This window comes from Helianthus annuus, chromosome 11 (assembly GCF_002127325.2).
Source record: "Helianthus annuus cultivar XRQ/B chromosome 11, HanXRQr2.0-SUNRISE, whole genome shotgun sequence".
Lineage (NCBI taxonomy): Eukaryota > Viridiplantae > Streptophyta > Magnoliopsida > Asterales > Asteraceae > Helianthus > Helianthus annuus.
Genome location: NC_035443.2, coordinates 154,059,577 through 154,078,125, shown reverse-complemented (window position 1 = coordinate 154,078,125; position 18,549 = coordinate 154,059,577).

Below are 18,549 nucleotides of genomic sequence, written 5' to 3'. Positions count from 1 at the left end.
AGTAGTAATCGGGTTGGTGGGTTGTAAAACTGTGTTAATTTTACCAGCATGGTGGAAGTCAATATTCTACCAGCATCATTACATCAAACTTTTTAAAAGTAAACAAATGGTTTGATAATATGAAAACTATTTCAAATGAATATTAGTAATGTATAAATTTAAACGAACATTCAAATGAAAATAAAGAATGGTTACAAACGAACGCAAATAAGAGAGAGGACAGACATAAACGAAAGTCAATCGTCGAACATAAATGAACGAAAATAAATGAACATAACATTGAACCTCCAATTCGTTTACGGGTTGCACCTACTTCTGTTTAAAGCAAGATGTATAGATTATGCAACGTACCTTAACCACGCGTGTGTGTGTATGTGAATATATGTTTTTAACTTGATCCGCATAAATAGTTTTGAGCCAATAGAAAGCGAACCGGGGACTAAATAAAAAATGGAACCCAACTAAAAGCGAAAACCAAGGAAACTGAAACCAAACCTAAACGAACCAAAAAACAAAACCAGACCGAAATGAACCTATACAAACTGAATAATTTTACCGAAACAAATAAGCTGAGACAAATAATGTTGCTGAAATGAAAACCGAACCTGAACCAAAAACAAATAAAGCGAATCTAACCGGAAAGGAAACTAAATTTACACAAAACTAAAAAAAACTGAAAACGGAACAAAAAACGTAAAAGATCTTACCGAAACGAACTCAAAAAACTTAGATCGAAACAAAACAATTGCTGGGAAAAATCAAAACCAAAACGATGCAAAAAAATAAAACAACCTAAAACCAAACCAAAACCAAAAACTGATAAAAGTAAACAAAATTGATTCAAAATCGACCCGACAATAAAAACGGTCACGTTAATAAAGTATTCACCTTCACACCTGGCAGGGGTGATTAGTATGTGGTAGCAAAACAATCAAATAGTTAACGAACAACAAAAATGCAGGTACCTTAACAACGGTAGTGACTCGGTTAGTGACTATCAGTTGTTCAGAGATTACTTTGAATCAAGAGTTAGTATGCTAATGGGCTATTAAGCAGTTAGTAACAAATAACCGAGTCACTAACAGCTCTATTAACCAAAAATGTTGCACCAGTTCTGCTAAAATTGTTAAATAACAATTGATAGTCCTTATTATTAACTCTAACAACATTAGCATACTAAAATTATTATTGACTATCAGCTAATTATTTATTACTAAAATGTTGTATTAACTTTATTCTGCAACATATTCTTTATAAACTATGCTTACCTTGACATAACCTAATAGCTATATTTCCTTATTAGAAGTCAATGATAATTGAAAATTAGTACATATTATTACCTTGCTGGTGAACACATTTACTCTATGTTTAGGGCACAATTTGATTAGGTTGCTGATACTGAATTGAATATCACACCAAATTACAATAGCAGTTTATATTGCTACTATTCACCCAAATCAAGCACCTTAAATAAGTCAGTGTTTCTCTATATTCAAAAAACGAACTATAACTGACGATCATTAAATTGCAACAGTCAATTCAATCCAAATACTGCAATAGAAACATAAAATCTACCACAATTCGTTGGTTAATCACGTATAGTTCTTAATCGATTAGAATCAGAAAAAGGAAATTGACTCACTGTAACTTAAAATCAGGAAGAAAGCGAACAAAGAGGCGGAGTTTTTCGAAATCAATGACCCCTGTCTTTCATTGTTATTCCTTGAATGAGGTAAGCAAGACCCCATACTACACACTGCATACACATACATAAATTGGGTTCAATATTATTTGTATAAACACCGATTGGAAACCCTCACATTGCATTTGATGAAACCCTAATCAATATAAACACACACACTAACACTCACGAATAGAATTTATAAAAGGAAAAATTCGGGCTGTTTTTACCTCTTGCTGCTCCAAATCTTCATTACCATACATTATCTTCATCTTAGAAATATATATATTGCACTTAAAGGTTGCTGGAGAGTCGGAGGATGATGTGTAATTAAAGGAGCAAGTAAATAGACAACGCTCCCTCACGTCAATCCCACGAGCCTCTTATCCATTCTCATTGAATCACGGCCTATTTTGATTCCAACTGAAGTTGCCGACTGATGGAGAGCCTGTGCAGGAGATCAATCGAAGATATATGTCTGAGAATTGTGTGCCAAATCTATGAAGATCTTCAATTGGGGAGAAGTTAATTACGATTCCAATTGAGTTGCCGACTGATGGAGAGCCTGATGGCGAGCCTGTGCAGGAGATCAATCGAAGATATATGTCTGAGAGTTGTGTGCCTAATCGATGAAGATCTTCAATTAGGGAGAAGTTAATTATGAATTGGAGAGCATATATTGAGAGGCGAAGGATGAGTATCACGGACTCCAAAGTCCCCACAAACGCCAGTTAAACAACCCTTTCACTTCCGGAAGTCCTCTTCTCGCCGTTGCATCCGTCTCCGGCGACTCCTCCACTACCTCATGTTATTCCTTTGCACATTCTTTAACTAATGAGATGTCGTACGGAGGCGAAACCGAAACCTCTGGCGGAGGATTTAAAGCTTTTCCGGCGAACCTCCGATGACTCGCCTTCTCTTTCTTCTGGTTAGGTTTACGGCCGCGACAGTTAACCTGTTCACTACTGGTAAAGTTTTCTTCAATAGCTTCAATTACTTGATGAATTAGCTCTCGGTTAACAGACGTGTCCCACCGGAACCAGTAGTTCGTGTAATAATCGAAGCAATCGCAGTCGAATACCGGAGATTTGTGTGCGGCCGGAGCTTTCTTCTTATTGTTATTATCAGATGATCTAGGGTTTGTGGAATTATTTTTGTTGAATTATTTTTGACACAAATGATTAAAATAATGTAACTTGTGATTATTAAACTGGAATTGTTTTTGACCCAAATGATTAAAGTAATGTAACTTGTGATTATTAAGTAAATTAAATGAAATTAATAGGATTCTTATAGGCTGGTGCATTTAAAAGGAATTTTTACGTATATCCATTTATTAAAACCCCTTATTACATATTTGTCCAATGTTTAAAATCAATTACATATTTCCCCCTTTCTTTATGAAATTACCCTTTTACCTTTTTTCTTAATTTCTTATCTCTTAACTTCAAAATCAATCTAGTCAATACTCTATATGTTGTGATAAAATCTTTAAAATATTTCTTTGAAAAAAAAACGGTCGTACCCATTTTATAAAACAAGTGACCTTTTTACATATCTAGTTACTGGTTAAGTTTTAGTTTACATATTTTTTACAACCGACCCATTATACATTTAAATTTTAGTTAACTACACTAACAATTTACGTTAAAATATTGATTATCTAAAATATCTTATATAAAAAAAACATATTGTTATACAATATACGTTTGTTTTTTTCAAGTCGTAATCAATTTTTCTTTAGCCTAAATCTTAGTTCAATCATCAACATTTTAATTGTTTTGAAGCAGGAGCTAAATTTCCATTTTTTTTTTGTGTAATGCTATTTCAGAAATCTAATTGTCATGTTTTAAACATTCAAAATAATATTGAAAAAACTGTTTTACAGCAAAAGTAAAATTTTAAACCATGGTCGCATGACTGTTTTCTTTAAAAAAAATAATGCTTAAGAGCTATGACGTATTATATATAAGCAAAACTTTCAATTTTCACATAACAGAGGCAGAAGCTTATAAAAAAATAGGCAGGGCTTATAAAAAATGAATTCATATCATTAGGTTAATATCTTATTTGTAAACAATTATATTACACATTAAATCATAAAATATGTAAGTAATGGTATTAGAAAGGGGAAAAATGTAATAATCATTTAATAAGTTCATTAAGGGTAAAATAGTAATTCAATATGAGTGATTTTAATAAAATGGGTAAATATGTAATATGTATGGTTTAAAAGGGGGAAATATGTAGTTGATTTTATGGGTTGGGTATATATGTAATAAATGATCTTAGGAGGGGGATATATGTAAATGACCTCATTTAAAACAACCATAAATTTTGGTTTTAAAATAGAACATATAACTAAACTTTAGAATATATATAGATATAGATAGATAATAATTCCTTAAAAGAATTTAAAGAGAGAAGATTTTATTTTTATTATCATCTTTTAAAGATAAACAAACAAATTCAAATATAAATGAATATTCTTTTTTGTTTATACTTATCCTTTTCTTCTTATAAAATATTTTCTTCTTATTTGAACCACCAATTATATATAACTAGTGGGATATCCCTTGCACTACGCTACGGGAATTCGGTTAATATCGCTTCGATTTTTTATTGTATCGGCACTCGTTATAACAACTAAAAGAGAAACCCCAAAAAATAAAATCTTGATATGCCCAAAAGAATATTGACACGTTTTATACATCAATTTAAAACTATAATAACATATATCAATAACGGTTCCGGTAATACCAATACCGATACCGATGTTGCTCGGTTGGAATCAGTTCGTCATAGTAGCGGCACTTGCATAATATAAGATACCAAAAATACTATATTTTATATACAAATTTATACCGAAACGTCTAACACAAAAAAAAAATTAAAAATAGTCGTGTGTTCAAAATTTTTTTTACAATTAGATTATTTGATTAAAAAAAAGTTAACGAACATCAACTATTAGAAATATCAAATTAATAAAATTTAAAAACATTAAAGATGTATATTATGAATATGGGTAGCGATATAAAAACATTAAAAAAATTAAATTATGTTATTGTTACTTTGTTTAAATTAATAATAAGCTAGCGAAAGCCTCAAATGTTAAATAGATGAGATGCATGATTTCTGTATATAAAAGTTAATCTGGTTTGAAATGAAAAGTAAGCAAAAATTTATCCATTATAAATAACTAGGTTTATCACCGTCGCCGTGTTGCGGCGAACTTCTTTTATTATTTAGTCTGTGTTTACATGTGTTTTGAAATCACTACGAGCGCGTTGCGCACGTAACCGTTGACAAGATAAAAAGAAAATGTAGAAAAAACACTCAAAGATAACCGAAAGAAAATCAATAAATAAGTTGTATGGTAATGATGTTGTTCGTATGAAATCCGTGGTCAAAGATAAGCAAATGGTACCGAATTTCCCGAACCGAAAGATGTTAAGTACCAATTCGGTACCAACTTTTGGTGTTCCTGGTACCGATTTTTACTTTCATATACCGGTATCGTAACCGGTATTTTTGGTAACAGTATCAATTTGGTATCGGTTAGCACCGAGCTCATCCCTACCCTTAAACTTAAAAACAGAAATAATTAAAAGTTGAAGAAAATCTACGGTACCCGTGACCGAGGATGAGCCAATAGTATCTGGTAGCAGTACCGAAATTCCCGAACTAAAAGATTTTCAATATCAATTCGGTACCGACTATTGGCGTTTTCTATACCAGGCTGATACCAGTTTTTACCTTCTTGTACCAATACCGAACATATTAAAAATAGTATTCATTAATAATAATAATAATAATATAATAATATAGAACAACTGTTCATTCAGTTGTTATTTTATCATATATGAATATCAACATGTTGATGCTGTACTATATATTTGAAGAGATTTTCAAAAAAAAATGTTATAACTAGAGTTAAGACCCACCCGCGTCGCGGCGCGGATATATCGTAAACATTGAATGTATTAGTCCAAACGTACGTTATATGATGCATTAACCATATGAAAAAACACATTTCGACGTATCCAGTTGAACTCAATGTAACCTGTATAAACATTGTGATTGGATCAAACGTAAAGTAAATCAAATTCATATGGAACAATCATATCATATTATATGTGACCCAACTCATACATAGAAAACGTAGCGGGTATGAAGGAAAATATGCACATGTAATCGAAGGGTTTAGTTAGAGCTTTCGAAAAAGGGGAGAAAAAGAAACCATAATTTGACTTCACTCGGTTAGAAACAAACTTTACGAAACACACATAAAATAAACACGAAAAACATATTATATTTGACATGAATCATTTACCAAAAAAGTTTACGTCGAAACGTAGAACAACTTGAGTTTATACGAAAACGTACATAAAAATATACACATAAAAATGGTTTCTTTAAACGAAAACGTATTATATTTGACATGACTCATCTATAAAAAAAGTTTACGTCGGGATGTAGAACAAATCATATTTATACATACTCGTACATAAAATATGCACGTACAAAAATAGTTTTAAGTAAAGGAAGTATAGGGGTAAACCGAAACAAAATATTAATAAAAAATTTAATAGGTTAAAAATGTTGGTAAAACCGTGCCAAGTAGCACCAATGCCACAACCACATCGACTCTCAACATCGTAAAAATAAAATAGATAAAATTGTAAAAATTACACTAAACGAAAAGCAGATTAAAATCGTTGAACCACGCACACCCGTTACAGTGTGTTGATGCGAAGAAAATTAATCAGAAACGTAAAACGTAGAAAATAATAACTTAGTCGTTCTAGAACCCGCCCGTTGCGGTGAACTTTTCAAAATGGACGCGTTGCGACGAGTTTGTCAAATATGAAAAAATAGAATAAAAAACATTGAACCTCACATGCATGCTATGACATGTTAACTCGCAAAATTTAGAACGAAATGTAAAACGAAAAACTTGCGAAAGATAAAAAGTATGGGAGACCAAAGTTGTAAATAATAAAGTGTTGTGTTAAATTACAAAAGATGAAAAACTTTGAGTTAAAAGTAAAAATTTCAAATGGGTTAAAATGTAAAAGATAAAACTTTTAGGTCAAAAGTGAAATATTAATTTTTTTTTTTGAAAAACTCCCCAAGCTTGGGGTACAACTCATAATACAAAAAAAAATTGCTAATTTATGTATGGAATAATTACACTTTTAACCTAAAACTATTTTGGTTTTTTACTTTTAACCCCAAAGCTTTTTATCTTTGTCAATTTATCTAAGAACTTTTTTACTTTCAACTTTGATACCCTATACTTTTCATATTTCGCAAAAATTTGTTTTACGTTTTGTTCTAAATTTTGCGAGTTAACACGACGCAACGTTCATGTATGGTTCAACGTTTTTACGTTTTGTTTTACGCTTCGTTCTAAATTTTGCGAGTTAACATTACGCAACATGCGTGTGTGGTTCAACGTTTTTATGGTCGTCTATTTTTTCCCGTTTGATAGGTTTATCGTGACGCACGGGTCCTAAATCGACAGATGCATACACCCGACATATACCCGACAGATGCAAATGCTAAAATATAAATTACCCACAAGTTGCAGATAACTCCTTTGTGGGTTTTATAAGTGGTGTGTCGGTTAATCATGTTCTGGCTTCCACACCGGGGGCTCATATGTATGACAAACATGTAAATTTGTATAGAAGATTATAAATGTAATTGTACCAAGTTATAAAAGAATATTTCGTGCCTTGAGCACTTAAACCAATTTTCATAAACATTTTCAAATGAGTCAGTTAATTGTATTTACCAGTGTAAACAGACGTATTTTCAAAAGACTAAGTGACAGGTACTATATGCAAATAGGCTGGGAGCTACTTGGTGTCAAATAGAGGATCTTGCAAGTCCTTAAGATGCCTTAAAGTCTGTCAAACATTGTTTTGTATTTTATTTAGATCCGCCTGTGGATCCTTTCTATAACCGTCTGTATATTATTATTTTGAACTTGAACATTCGGTTTGTAATAGTAATTTCCTTCCAAGCCTTCCGTTGTGCTATAACTGTGTTTAATTTACTATGATGATATTAACTACGACACGATACTCCTCACCACCGGTTTGTGGTCAAAATATCGGGGTGTGACAAGTAGTCGCTACAAGGTAGGCTGCCGAGGCGACTTTCATCGACTCTGCCTAATTACTCGAAATCAGTCAAACGCGGTCAACCTCGGCCAAAATCGTATCTAGTAGGTCAACTCGGGCTGAGTTTGACTTAAAAAGTAATAAAACATAATTTCTATGCCTATCATATTTAAAGAATTAATATCATTTTCACATATTTTGTTCTAGATATTAGTAAATTTATGTTATTTGACATATATATAATTTCCAAAAACTAATTTCTTTATACTTTAACATGTCCGAGTACTCCCCGAGTACTCTCCGCCTAGGCCGAGTACTCTCAACTCCCCGGTCGACCGACTAAGTAGCGCCTAGCGAGTTTTGCAAGGGGGAAGGAGGAGGAACAATGGCACTTTCACAGTTTGCTGCTTTATCATCCAAATCCTTGATCCAACCCTCTCATTCCATTTCCCACCAACAACCCTCCTCCATCCGCAAATAGAAAACAATCGTCGTCGTTCACGGCACCAAAGCCCCATCATCAATCCCCAGATGGAGCATTGACAGCTGGAAATCAAAGAAGGCTCTGCAGCTTCCGAAATATCAAAATGAAGCGAGTCTGGCGGCGATCCTTAAAACCCTGGAACACTTCCCCCCGATCGTGTTCGCCGGAGAGGCTCGGCATCTGGAGGAGTGTCTCGCCGATGCCGTTGTGGGTAAGGCCTTCTTGTTGCAGGGAGGAGATTGCGCCGAAAATTTCAAGGAGTTCAGTGCTAACAACATCCGTGATACTTTCCGCCTTCTTCTGCAGATAAGTGTTGTTTTGATGTTTGGCGGGCAGATGTCGATTATCAAGGTAGGAAGAATGGTCGGGCAGTTAGCCAAGCCAGATCAGATCCAATGAAGTGGGTCTGGGATTTTATTAGGGCTTTAATAACATCACAAGCATGCAAAGACGGTTTTACCCTCACATGTTATGCATGTGAGGCCATTTAACATGGATTAGTAACTGGGTTAGTGGTAAATGATGAAACCGGCAACAAAATTAATCTTAAAGGATGGTTTTGGCAACTTTTAAAGATTAAGGCTGAAACCAGTAAGATTGGTGAAACTTAAAGGACGTTTTGTGCAATGTACTCTTAAAATAATTTACTTGAGTGATTTTGTATGCAATATGCAAATATGTTAAAATGGGTCTTACAAGTGTAGTATTTAACGTGAGTATTGCTAAGCGTTATACTTACAGGTAAGCTTATTATACAGGTAAGTCTTGTTGTAACTAGTGAAAAGAACTAACAAGGTATTGAAAACGGGTCATGGATTTGAATCGCGCCAGGTATGTAAAATGGGTTAACCTCTCGGTGAGGGTTATGATCCGACTAGAGTCGGTCGAGTCAAAGGTGGACACTAGACCACTCCAAGTGAGGAAGGTCTAGCATTTTGGGTGCAACAACTATTAGAGCCATACATATGTCCACAATGTGAATATTTGACTAAAATGCCCCCGAATGATGAATCGGGCAAATTACCCCTAAGGGTAGATTAAAATGAGTCCCATAATTGGGTTGATCTTTCCGGTAACATAAAAGTCGGAGGCCTAAGCCTTTTGGCTTAATGCCTTTTAACAGGTCGTTTTGGGTAAAAACGTTTTACCAGAAGAAGATAATGAAAAGTTAAGGTTTTTCTAATGTAACCAATCACATGCGAGTTGTGGTTGGTAGAAATGACTAGAATACTGGTAAGAAAGTAGGGGACATGAGCTAGAATGCTAAATGCCACCTAATTGGTCGGTTGGGTAATAAATTTTGAACTGATAAAGTGATTTTTAAAGCTAGAGGATCCGGGTTCGGATCAAGAATTTAAATCCTATAGATATGGGAGAAGGTTCTAAAAATGAGAAACTTGAAGTTGAGTCAAATCCGCTGCAAAAACTACAAAATCTTGGCTAGGTTGTGCGTAGAGGTAAAAACTGCCAGTTCTGAAAATATGCTGGACACAGGTCCTTGTCGCGCCACGCGACGGGACAAGTGTGCTCCGTCGCATGGCGCGACGGAGCCCTTTTTCCACAAACCTGTTTTTCTTCGTTGTTTTAAATCGCGTTGACTGTTTAACTTAAACACTAATGGTATTTTCGTGTTTATGATAGGTTTTCTCTTAGGCGGGAACCAGACAGAATGACGACCAAGCACGTGAAGAACCGAACACTTCTAAACCACCAATTCTGCAAGAGAATTCCTTCGGGAAAGCTTAAGTATGATTACGCGAGACAAAGTTTCATGTATTAAAAACCTTATTGTTTTCGATCATAATTTATTTGTATACTAGTCCATTATGGCAGTTCGTCTGTATTGTCGGTTAACCCAGACGTACAAAAAATATAATATGGGACCTAAATATCAGAAAACTTTAAAATATTATTGTATTCAGGTTAGAGTGTTACATGGTGGTTACAGAGATCGAGCCCCTAGATCTTACAAATTCTTTGTAGTTTTTGTTAAACTAGTGGGATACTTCCACGCTTTGCGGCGGGCATTAGGTCGGTATCAGTTAGATTTGGTTCGTAACAGGACCAGTATGATACCGGAACTTAATATACCGAAAGGAAAAATCCGATAAATAAAAGCATGATATGTTCAAAAAGACATTGACGCCATAAAATGGATACCGGTACCGTATTCGAAATAAGGATACCAGTATCATCAACAATATCAATGTTGTTCCGATGACAATGGTTCAGTTAGCTACGGTACTGTACTGTATCAACACTCTCAATAACTTGATTCTAACGAAATTTCCTTCAATTTGTCGTTGTTATGCTCATTTTTTTATTGTTTCTCTAAGAATAAACTTTTGTACATATAAATACCACCGAATCTTTAACTTGTAAAGATTTGAACCAACATTTTGTCAGTGACAAGTACCATATCACTAAACCATTACATCATGGGTTCATATTTTTATTGTTACGAGAATAAGAGTGACTTTTGCAATACATGAGCTATTCAAGTCCTTTTATAAAGCTTAAAACTAATATTCAAACGAAATTACATTGTAAATATAGTTTAATTTCTAAACAAAATATTTTAACTTATCATAAGGAATTTCGTGCTATAATTTATACCACTTTCTAACATCCTTTAAAAAAAAGTAATATTTCTTTTTCTACCCCTCCCCCCTCTTTCGTGCTATAATTTATACCACTTTCATGACAACTTCAAGAACTCGATTAAAAAATCAATAAAAAAAATTATATCTACCCCTCCCCCCCTTTTTTTTCTCCGCAGCCTACCCCTCCCCCCTCTTTCTTCTCCAGTCAAGCATTCCCCCCACCCTCGCTCTTCTCCGGTCCAACGTTCCCCCCACCGACAGCCCACCTCCACCTCCACCACCATCGACAGCCCACCTCTACCTCCACCACCGACAGCCCACCTCCACCTCCACAACCGACAACTCACCTCAACCTCCATCACCACTAACAGCTAACCTCAACCTCCACCACCACTGACAGCCCACCTCAACCTCCACTACCGATAGCCCACCTCCACCTCCGACCGAACCGATCTAGGGCTGAAACCACCACCACCACCCATGAAAAACCTCCACCACACACCTCAACCTCACCTTTCAAAATTCAAATTTCCCCCACGAAAATCCTCCACCACCCACGAAAAACCTCCACCACCACCACCCACGAAAAACCTCTACCACCCACCTCAACCTCACCTTTCAAAATTCAAATTTCACCCACGAAAAACCTCCACCTTCAGTATATAACCCACCCCCACGAAGAACCTGTTGAGATGCTTGGTTTTTAAAACAAGTTTCACTTGTTATTGATTAAATAAAAAAAAGAGAAGAAAAAAAAAGAAAGAAAAAAAAAGGAAAAAGAAAAAAAAGGTAGCCGAGATAATAATAAATAGTTGTTATATCTTTTTGATTTTGTTATGGGGTGACGCGGTTGGGCAAGGGGCGTTTTTGAGGGTGGGAAACTTGGGGTTGCTACCCTCCCCCGTCTTATAAAGGGTCTCTTCTTTTGCTCCCTGTGTTTGTTTTTCTTTTACTCCCAACTCCCCTCGAGTTGGCGGTTTATTGTGTCATTTTTCTGTTTACGTTTGACTCTGCGCATGGCCCCCGCACATAGAGGTAGAAACATCAAGACTGTCGGACTGGCGTCAGCGTGTGATAGTGGGTTAAGGGCTTGCCCCCTTAAACATTTCCACGAATGTAAGGATGGTAAACCGGGGTCTAGTGGGTTTTTTTGCCTTCTTGAACACATGCAAAGCACCCACCTTAAGACTGAAAACAGGAAGATTCATGTGAAGGAGGCTATCACTAAGGATTTGGACCTCTTTCTAGGTGTGGGGGAAGTCCTGAGGGCAGGAGGCAAATGGTTATGTGGGGAGTGCATGGTTATGCATGCCCTTAGTAGGGGGTGCAAGCATGGTGATGAGATGGTGTCTTTTGCTCCAATCTCGGGGGACGTGGACGATTTCATTGTTGGGATTAGGAAGCCATGTCAAGTGGTAGCCGACACTTTTACACTCTCCTCGGAAGGGGTGGTTACCGATGTTGCCCTTCTCAAGCGTGTTTTTCCCTATGTTTTCAAACCGTTAAATGCATCCCCCCAGTTGTCGAATGGCGTTCACTCAGGTTTTAACGGGTGCCCTACGTAAAGTGGTGGCGTCTCCAGGCTCAGTTGAAAACTGGGTTCAGTTGCTTTTGTTGCCGTGTTGTACACTGAGGGTTGTCAGGCCTTCTTCCAGGCAAGAGCGGAGATCAGGAAATAGAAAATCCCTGCAGTGCAGCAGCATCTTGCAGGCGCTTGCATTGTGGAAAGATGGGTCTGGTTTCACAGATTTGGTCTCTTCTCTCCTGAATAGTGGGGGGGGGGGGGGGCGCTGGGGTTCCTAGGAGGGATTCCGGAAGGGGCAAAGACATTAAAAAGGACCCCAAAATCAAGCAATGCCTGCGGAAGGTTAGGGATGGGCATTTTACGACGGCGGTCAAAGTTTTATGTTCAAGTGGGTTTGCCCTCTTTGGAGAATCGACCATGAAAGCTCTTATTGATAAACACCCTGTGGTGCCACCCCCATCACTGCCTTCCAACCCTATTGTCCAACCCACTATTATTGCAACAGAGGATTGCGTGCTTAAATGTATCCAATCCTTCCCTAGAGGGACATCTTGTGGCAGAGATGGGATGCGGGCCCAACACTTGTTGGACGCTATTGGTTGTGAGGGTTCGGTAAGTTCCTCGGGTCTGCTCACAGCTATTACTGGAGTCGTCAACCTTTGGCTTGAGAGGCTTTGCCCTAAGGTGTTGGCCGAGTTTGTAGCCTCAACCCCCTCACCCCTTTAACGCCCAGCGTCCCTAAACTTTAGGATTTTGGCAGAATTAGTCCCTGAACTTTTATCAATTGTCAGTTTTGGTCCCTGCAGTTATGTGATGCTGATACTTTGATACTTTTGGTATGAATCTTAGTGATATTAGATGCTTAACACTATGATACTTGACTCTTTATTCTAGGTGCTTGATTCTTGATACTTAAACTATGAGACTTGATACTTAATCTAGATACTTGACTCTTGGTGCTTAAAGATTAAACTAGATACTTGATTCTTGATGCTATGGAAGCTAGATTCTTTATGTTGATTCTTTATACTCGATACTTGGACTCTTGATTCTCGATACTTGAGAAACTATGATTCTTGACTCTTGAAACTTATTTGGTGCCTGACTCCTTAGACTTGTGAGACTTGATTCTTGGTTGAAAGAGAGACCGGAGCCTTATCACTGGCAGAATCTATGAAACTTGGAAACTTTTGGTTTGTGATGTAATCTAGATACTTTACCTAAACTATACGCAACGCAACGCTCAATCTAACTCGCAAAACGAATCAAAGACGAGAACGCGAAAAGGTGGGATTGACCAGAGTGGCAATCCGATCGGATTGCCACCCGATAGGATGACCACCTGATCGGATGACCACCCGAACGGGCCACCACCCTATCCACCTTGTACCGCCTCCACTTCACCCCACACTATAAATAGACCTGTCACATCACTATTTTCAGTGATGTGAAAGCTCTGCCCGACCAAACACGCTATCTCCTCATTTCTTCATTTTCTTGCTGATTTCGGTACGTTTTGCACTAGATCTTTGTACTTTCTCGCTCTACACATCATCCTCTACGTGATTCTCACTTGAAATGACACTCTTCACCGTGAAATCTCTCGGATCTGAGTTCTTGAGGATGATGTCATCATGGGGGTTTGTACAAACTGCCATGTGATGTCATTCTGAGCAAGATCTAGCTCAGATCTAAGATATTTCATGCGTTTTCACACTAAATCTAGGCTAAATCTAGACTTTTTCCTATAAAACTTAAGCATCTTCATCTTTTCTCAAACTTTCACTTTAATCGGTGGAACCCGGGGCTAAACGGGCTGTGGACTGGATGAATAGTCTAAAGCGGGTTTGGATCTGAGTTAATACCAGTGAAGACGAGCATGGAACGGATTCTGACATTAACTCATTACGAACAGACGACTGATCGAACATGGGTGATTTCCCACCCTATCAGTACGGCAGTGTGCTAATGGGTTACTGTTGTCACAATACGTGCTGTACCGTCACCGTTAAGCTAGAAGCTTAGAAATTTTACAAAAATGGTAAACAAGAACAAGGGTCGCCCGATCGAGCGGCAACCCGACCGGACAGCCGTCCGATCGGACAGCCACCCTATCAGGTGACACTTGCTTTGAAATCTTTTCAAACGCTTAGTAACTTATCAAAATTTGGAAGTCTTGATCGAGTGGCAACCCGATCGGACAGCCGTCCGATCGAGCAGTCATCCGATTGAGATGACCAAGGTACACAGCATTCGGATTGAATAGCAACCCGATCGGATGACCATCCAATCGGGTAGCCACCCTTTTTCCCTCTCTGTGAACTTCAAACCAAGGGGCAACCCGATCGGATGGCCATCCGATCGGGCAGCCCTCTAATTCCTCACATACATAAGTCACCCGACCGACTGGCAATCCGATCGGATTGCCATCCGATCGGACAGCCATCCGATCCAATGACTGATTTGACACTTGTGCAATCTCGTTATTCTGTTCGACTCTTATCCTGTTGTAATCTAACCAGGCTAATTCTAAAAAGAGCTCCCTTTGATCCAATAACAGTTGCGACTGTTAAGCAATCACTGTGAGTATACTCGATTCCCTTTTACTTTAAACTCTTGGGGTGTAACATGTATTCTATGAAACTTAAACTTGAATCTTTTGAAACTTGAACTCAATCATATGTGAACATGAATCTTGTGATTCTTGATTCTTGTGCTATGTGACGTTTAATCCAGAGTGTGTAGTTCCGCCTTAACAATAGTAGCGCTATAGGAGATGCACCTCTCCCATTATTCTCAGGGGGTATTGTTAGGAGGATTCTAGTTTACCTTGAGTCTTGGGTAAACACTAAAGCATCGGGATACTTGGGCTATCACTGCGTGGACTGCAACACTAGCACGGCTGAAACTATTTTTATTGCTTACACTGTGGATATGAGTTGTTTTAAATCTATTATTCTATTATCAAACTTGTATACTCGCCAATACTTTTGTATTGATATTTTAATACATGTTGTAGGCTAATAGGTTGCTTTGGAATGCATGGAAATCAAGCTAGGAGATGCTTAGAAACGTCGCCTAGTTAATTTAGTCTTTGAACAATTTGAACACTTTATGATTTGGGTTTGAAATTTGACATTCTGTGATGCTTGATTTTAGACTATGCATGAAATCTACTTAATTATTATTGGAATATCTAGTGCTATGGAATCTCATGAGCAATCTGAACGCTTAGTGCTCGCACCCTGATGTTTCCGCCATTGGTTGGGGTGTGACAGATGGGTATCAGAGCCATAACTATAGGGAATTTGGATAAGTAGGAATACTTGCCCTAGTCTATAGTTCTAGGAATCTTGATTCTTATCTGTTGTTTAAGACTTATGCGTTCAACCATACCTGCTTCCTAGCAGCACATTTTCCTGCTAAATTTACATGCCTTTCCTAAGGCTAACATAATATACACTTTATACTTGGAAAACACTGTTAATCGGTGTTTGCACATTCGCACGAGATTTGCCCTCAAGTCAGGAGTGACATCCGAACCTTGATGAAGAATTTCCTTATTATATTCTGGTAGGTCTTGTCTGCAGATAAGTACCGATGCTATTAGGGTACGATGTTGTCAAGTTAGAGGTGAGACTCCGACCTTGATTACTAGTCCCACTCCTTGATATTTTTATGTCTCGCCAAAGTCTCGAAATTTCCAATAAATTGGGAATGTGAAATGACTAAAAGGACGAATATCGTAGGCCTAACATCGATGACATATTTGTCTAAGTAAGTCAAGACACGCTACCTCAATTTGAAAAAGGGGTTCGGATCTCTTTGGTTAGTCACCGTTCCTCTACCCGGAACACTCTATGTTTTATGAGCCTATCTGTTATGCTATCTCGATTTTATGTGTAGATTTAAACTTTATTCTTCGTTTATTTTGACTCTTTGTTTGTTTTGAGACTTTTACACGAACCACACGTATGTCCGCAAATCTAAAACGTTAACTCTAATCAGGATTAAAAATAAATTTATGAAGCTTTATTCAATCTATATGAGAATCATGATGCTATGTGAATCTATCTGATGAATCTATGTGTTGTGGTGATTATGAGACGCTAAATGAAACATGGCATGGAATACGAGACAGAAGTAGACGTGTCTGAAACATGGTGGATACGCCGCTGGTACTTCCTATATATAAGTGTTTCCGGCATATTACCAACTTTCGTACCAAGTGCCATGCAACATTTAGTGTTTGCAGATCAGTGATGAGGATGTTGAAATCTAAGCTATGGAAACTACTCGTGTAAACTATGTGTAATCTAGGTGTACTCTAGCATAAACTATGTGTAATCTGCATATGTGTGGTTTTGAGTAACAAAATATGAAACGTAGCCTAGCGCCGAAGACGAGGCGGAAGTGGCATGTCCGAAGCGTGGTGGATACGCCACTGGTACTTCCTATATATAAGCGTTTCTGGCATGCTACCAAACCTTCGTACCACGTGCTAAGTGAAGTTCCTAGTTTTGTAGGCTCGGGTTTAAGTGATTGAATCTACCTTGTTAATCTATGTGGTTGAATCTATCTGGTTAATCTACGTTTTGAGAAGTGGTGAAATCTAAGCGCTGGTTAACGAGGCATGACACTGATATGAGGTAAAATACACATATTTGTCCCGTGTAAATTGTATAATTATTGTATAGTTTTTATTTGTTTTAATTAGTTTTTAGTATTTTATTATATTGTTTTGTGTTTTGCTAGGTGCTGGTGCAAATGGAGCGAAAACGAGTAATATGGAAATAACCAGCCAGTTGGGCAGAATGAAGTGCCAGTGACCGAAGGAAATTTGCCGCATGAAGTTTGGGCTGCTAAAATACCCATTAAACGAAAGCTGGCCATTGATATTATTATTAGAAAAAAAATCTAACATATTGAAAACCTAGTTGGACGTGACTTTTGAAAAATTCACTTTGGATAATTCTTTGGACGACATGAAGCGGTCATCTTTATTATTATGAGGAAGGATTATTGTTATGGTTTTCGTTAAACAACAATAGGCGGCAGACAAGTGTGGGCCAAAGCCCAATCTAGTTAGACACAGACATATACGAAAAAGGAGATTGATCGGACGAATATATATATCATATACATCAGACGGCTAGAGGAACAAAAAGAGGGCAGACATATCAGACGATCAACAGGAGACGCACGAAGGGATAGGAGCTTTTGGGGAAAAATATATTCGAAAGAAAACACGAAGATAGACGGAGAAGGAGACAACATCAGTTGACGGCAGAAGACACAAAGACGGACGAAGAACAACAGTTCTGAAGTCTTTTGCAAGGAAGTCAAGGCTACGGAATCTACGGGATTGAGCGGGAAGCTTGGAGAGCAAGGAATAAACGGGTTCTTCTACTCGATTTCTTTAGTTTTCTATTTTTCTTTGTTCGTTGTCGAGGAATTCTTGTTCAAAACCTTGTTTGATTGTTTTTAAGACCATGATTCTTGGCTAAAACCTTTTAACTACCTAGGCTAATGACAATGGCATAATAAAGTTTGGATTTTTATTTGATTTTTGTCGTGGTTGTGGATCTTTCTTGTATTGTAAACGCTATGGTAGTTTATCTTGGTGCGTATGCGTGCTTGTGATTATTTGATTATTGTTTATTGCTTCATTCGATTCTTGGTGACGGTCTTTATCACATGATAGAGTCGGATTAGGATTCTTGATTTAGGTGAGTGTCTATATCACGTAATAGGTCATTAATCCTTTAGGGTGAAAACGCGTAAGTAACCTTAGAAACAATATTCGGTAATTAATTAAAATCAAGTGTGCTGCTAGACTCGTCGCGGAAAGGCTCGAGGATATTAATAGGTCTCGGTGTAGTTATAAGGAATTAACAACCCATTGTCTATTAAGCCAAGATTAAAACCCGTAGTTGCTTTAGACGTTCGCGCGGCAAGGTAGAGCGTCTTACATAGGCACTTTCAAGAAACTAGAGGACGGAAAAGAAATCTAGAAAACCGGTGAGCGTAACAGCCTAGGTAGTGCCATAAGAATCGCCTTGAGAGTGTTTGAGGGGCTTAGTGGTGTCTTAATAGGTTTAGTATCCAAAGATCCCGGTTCCACA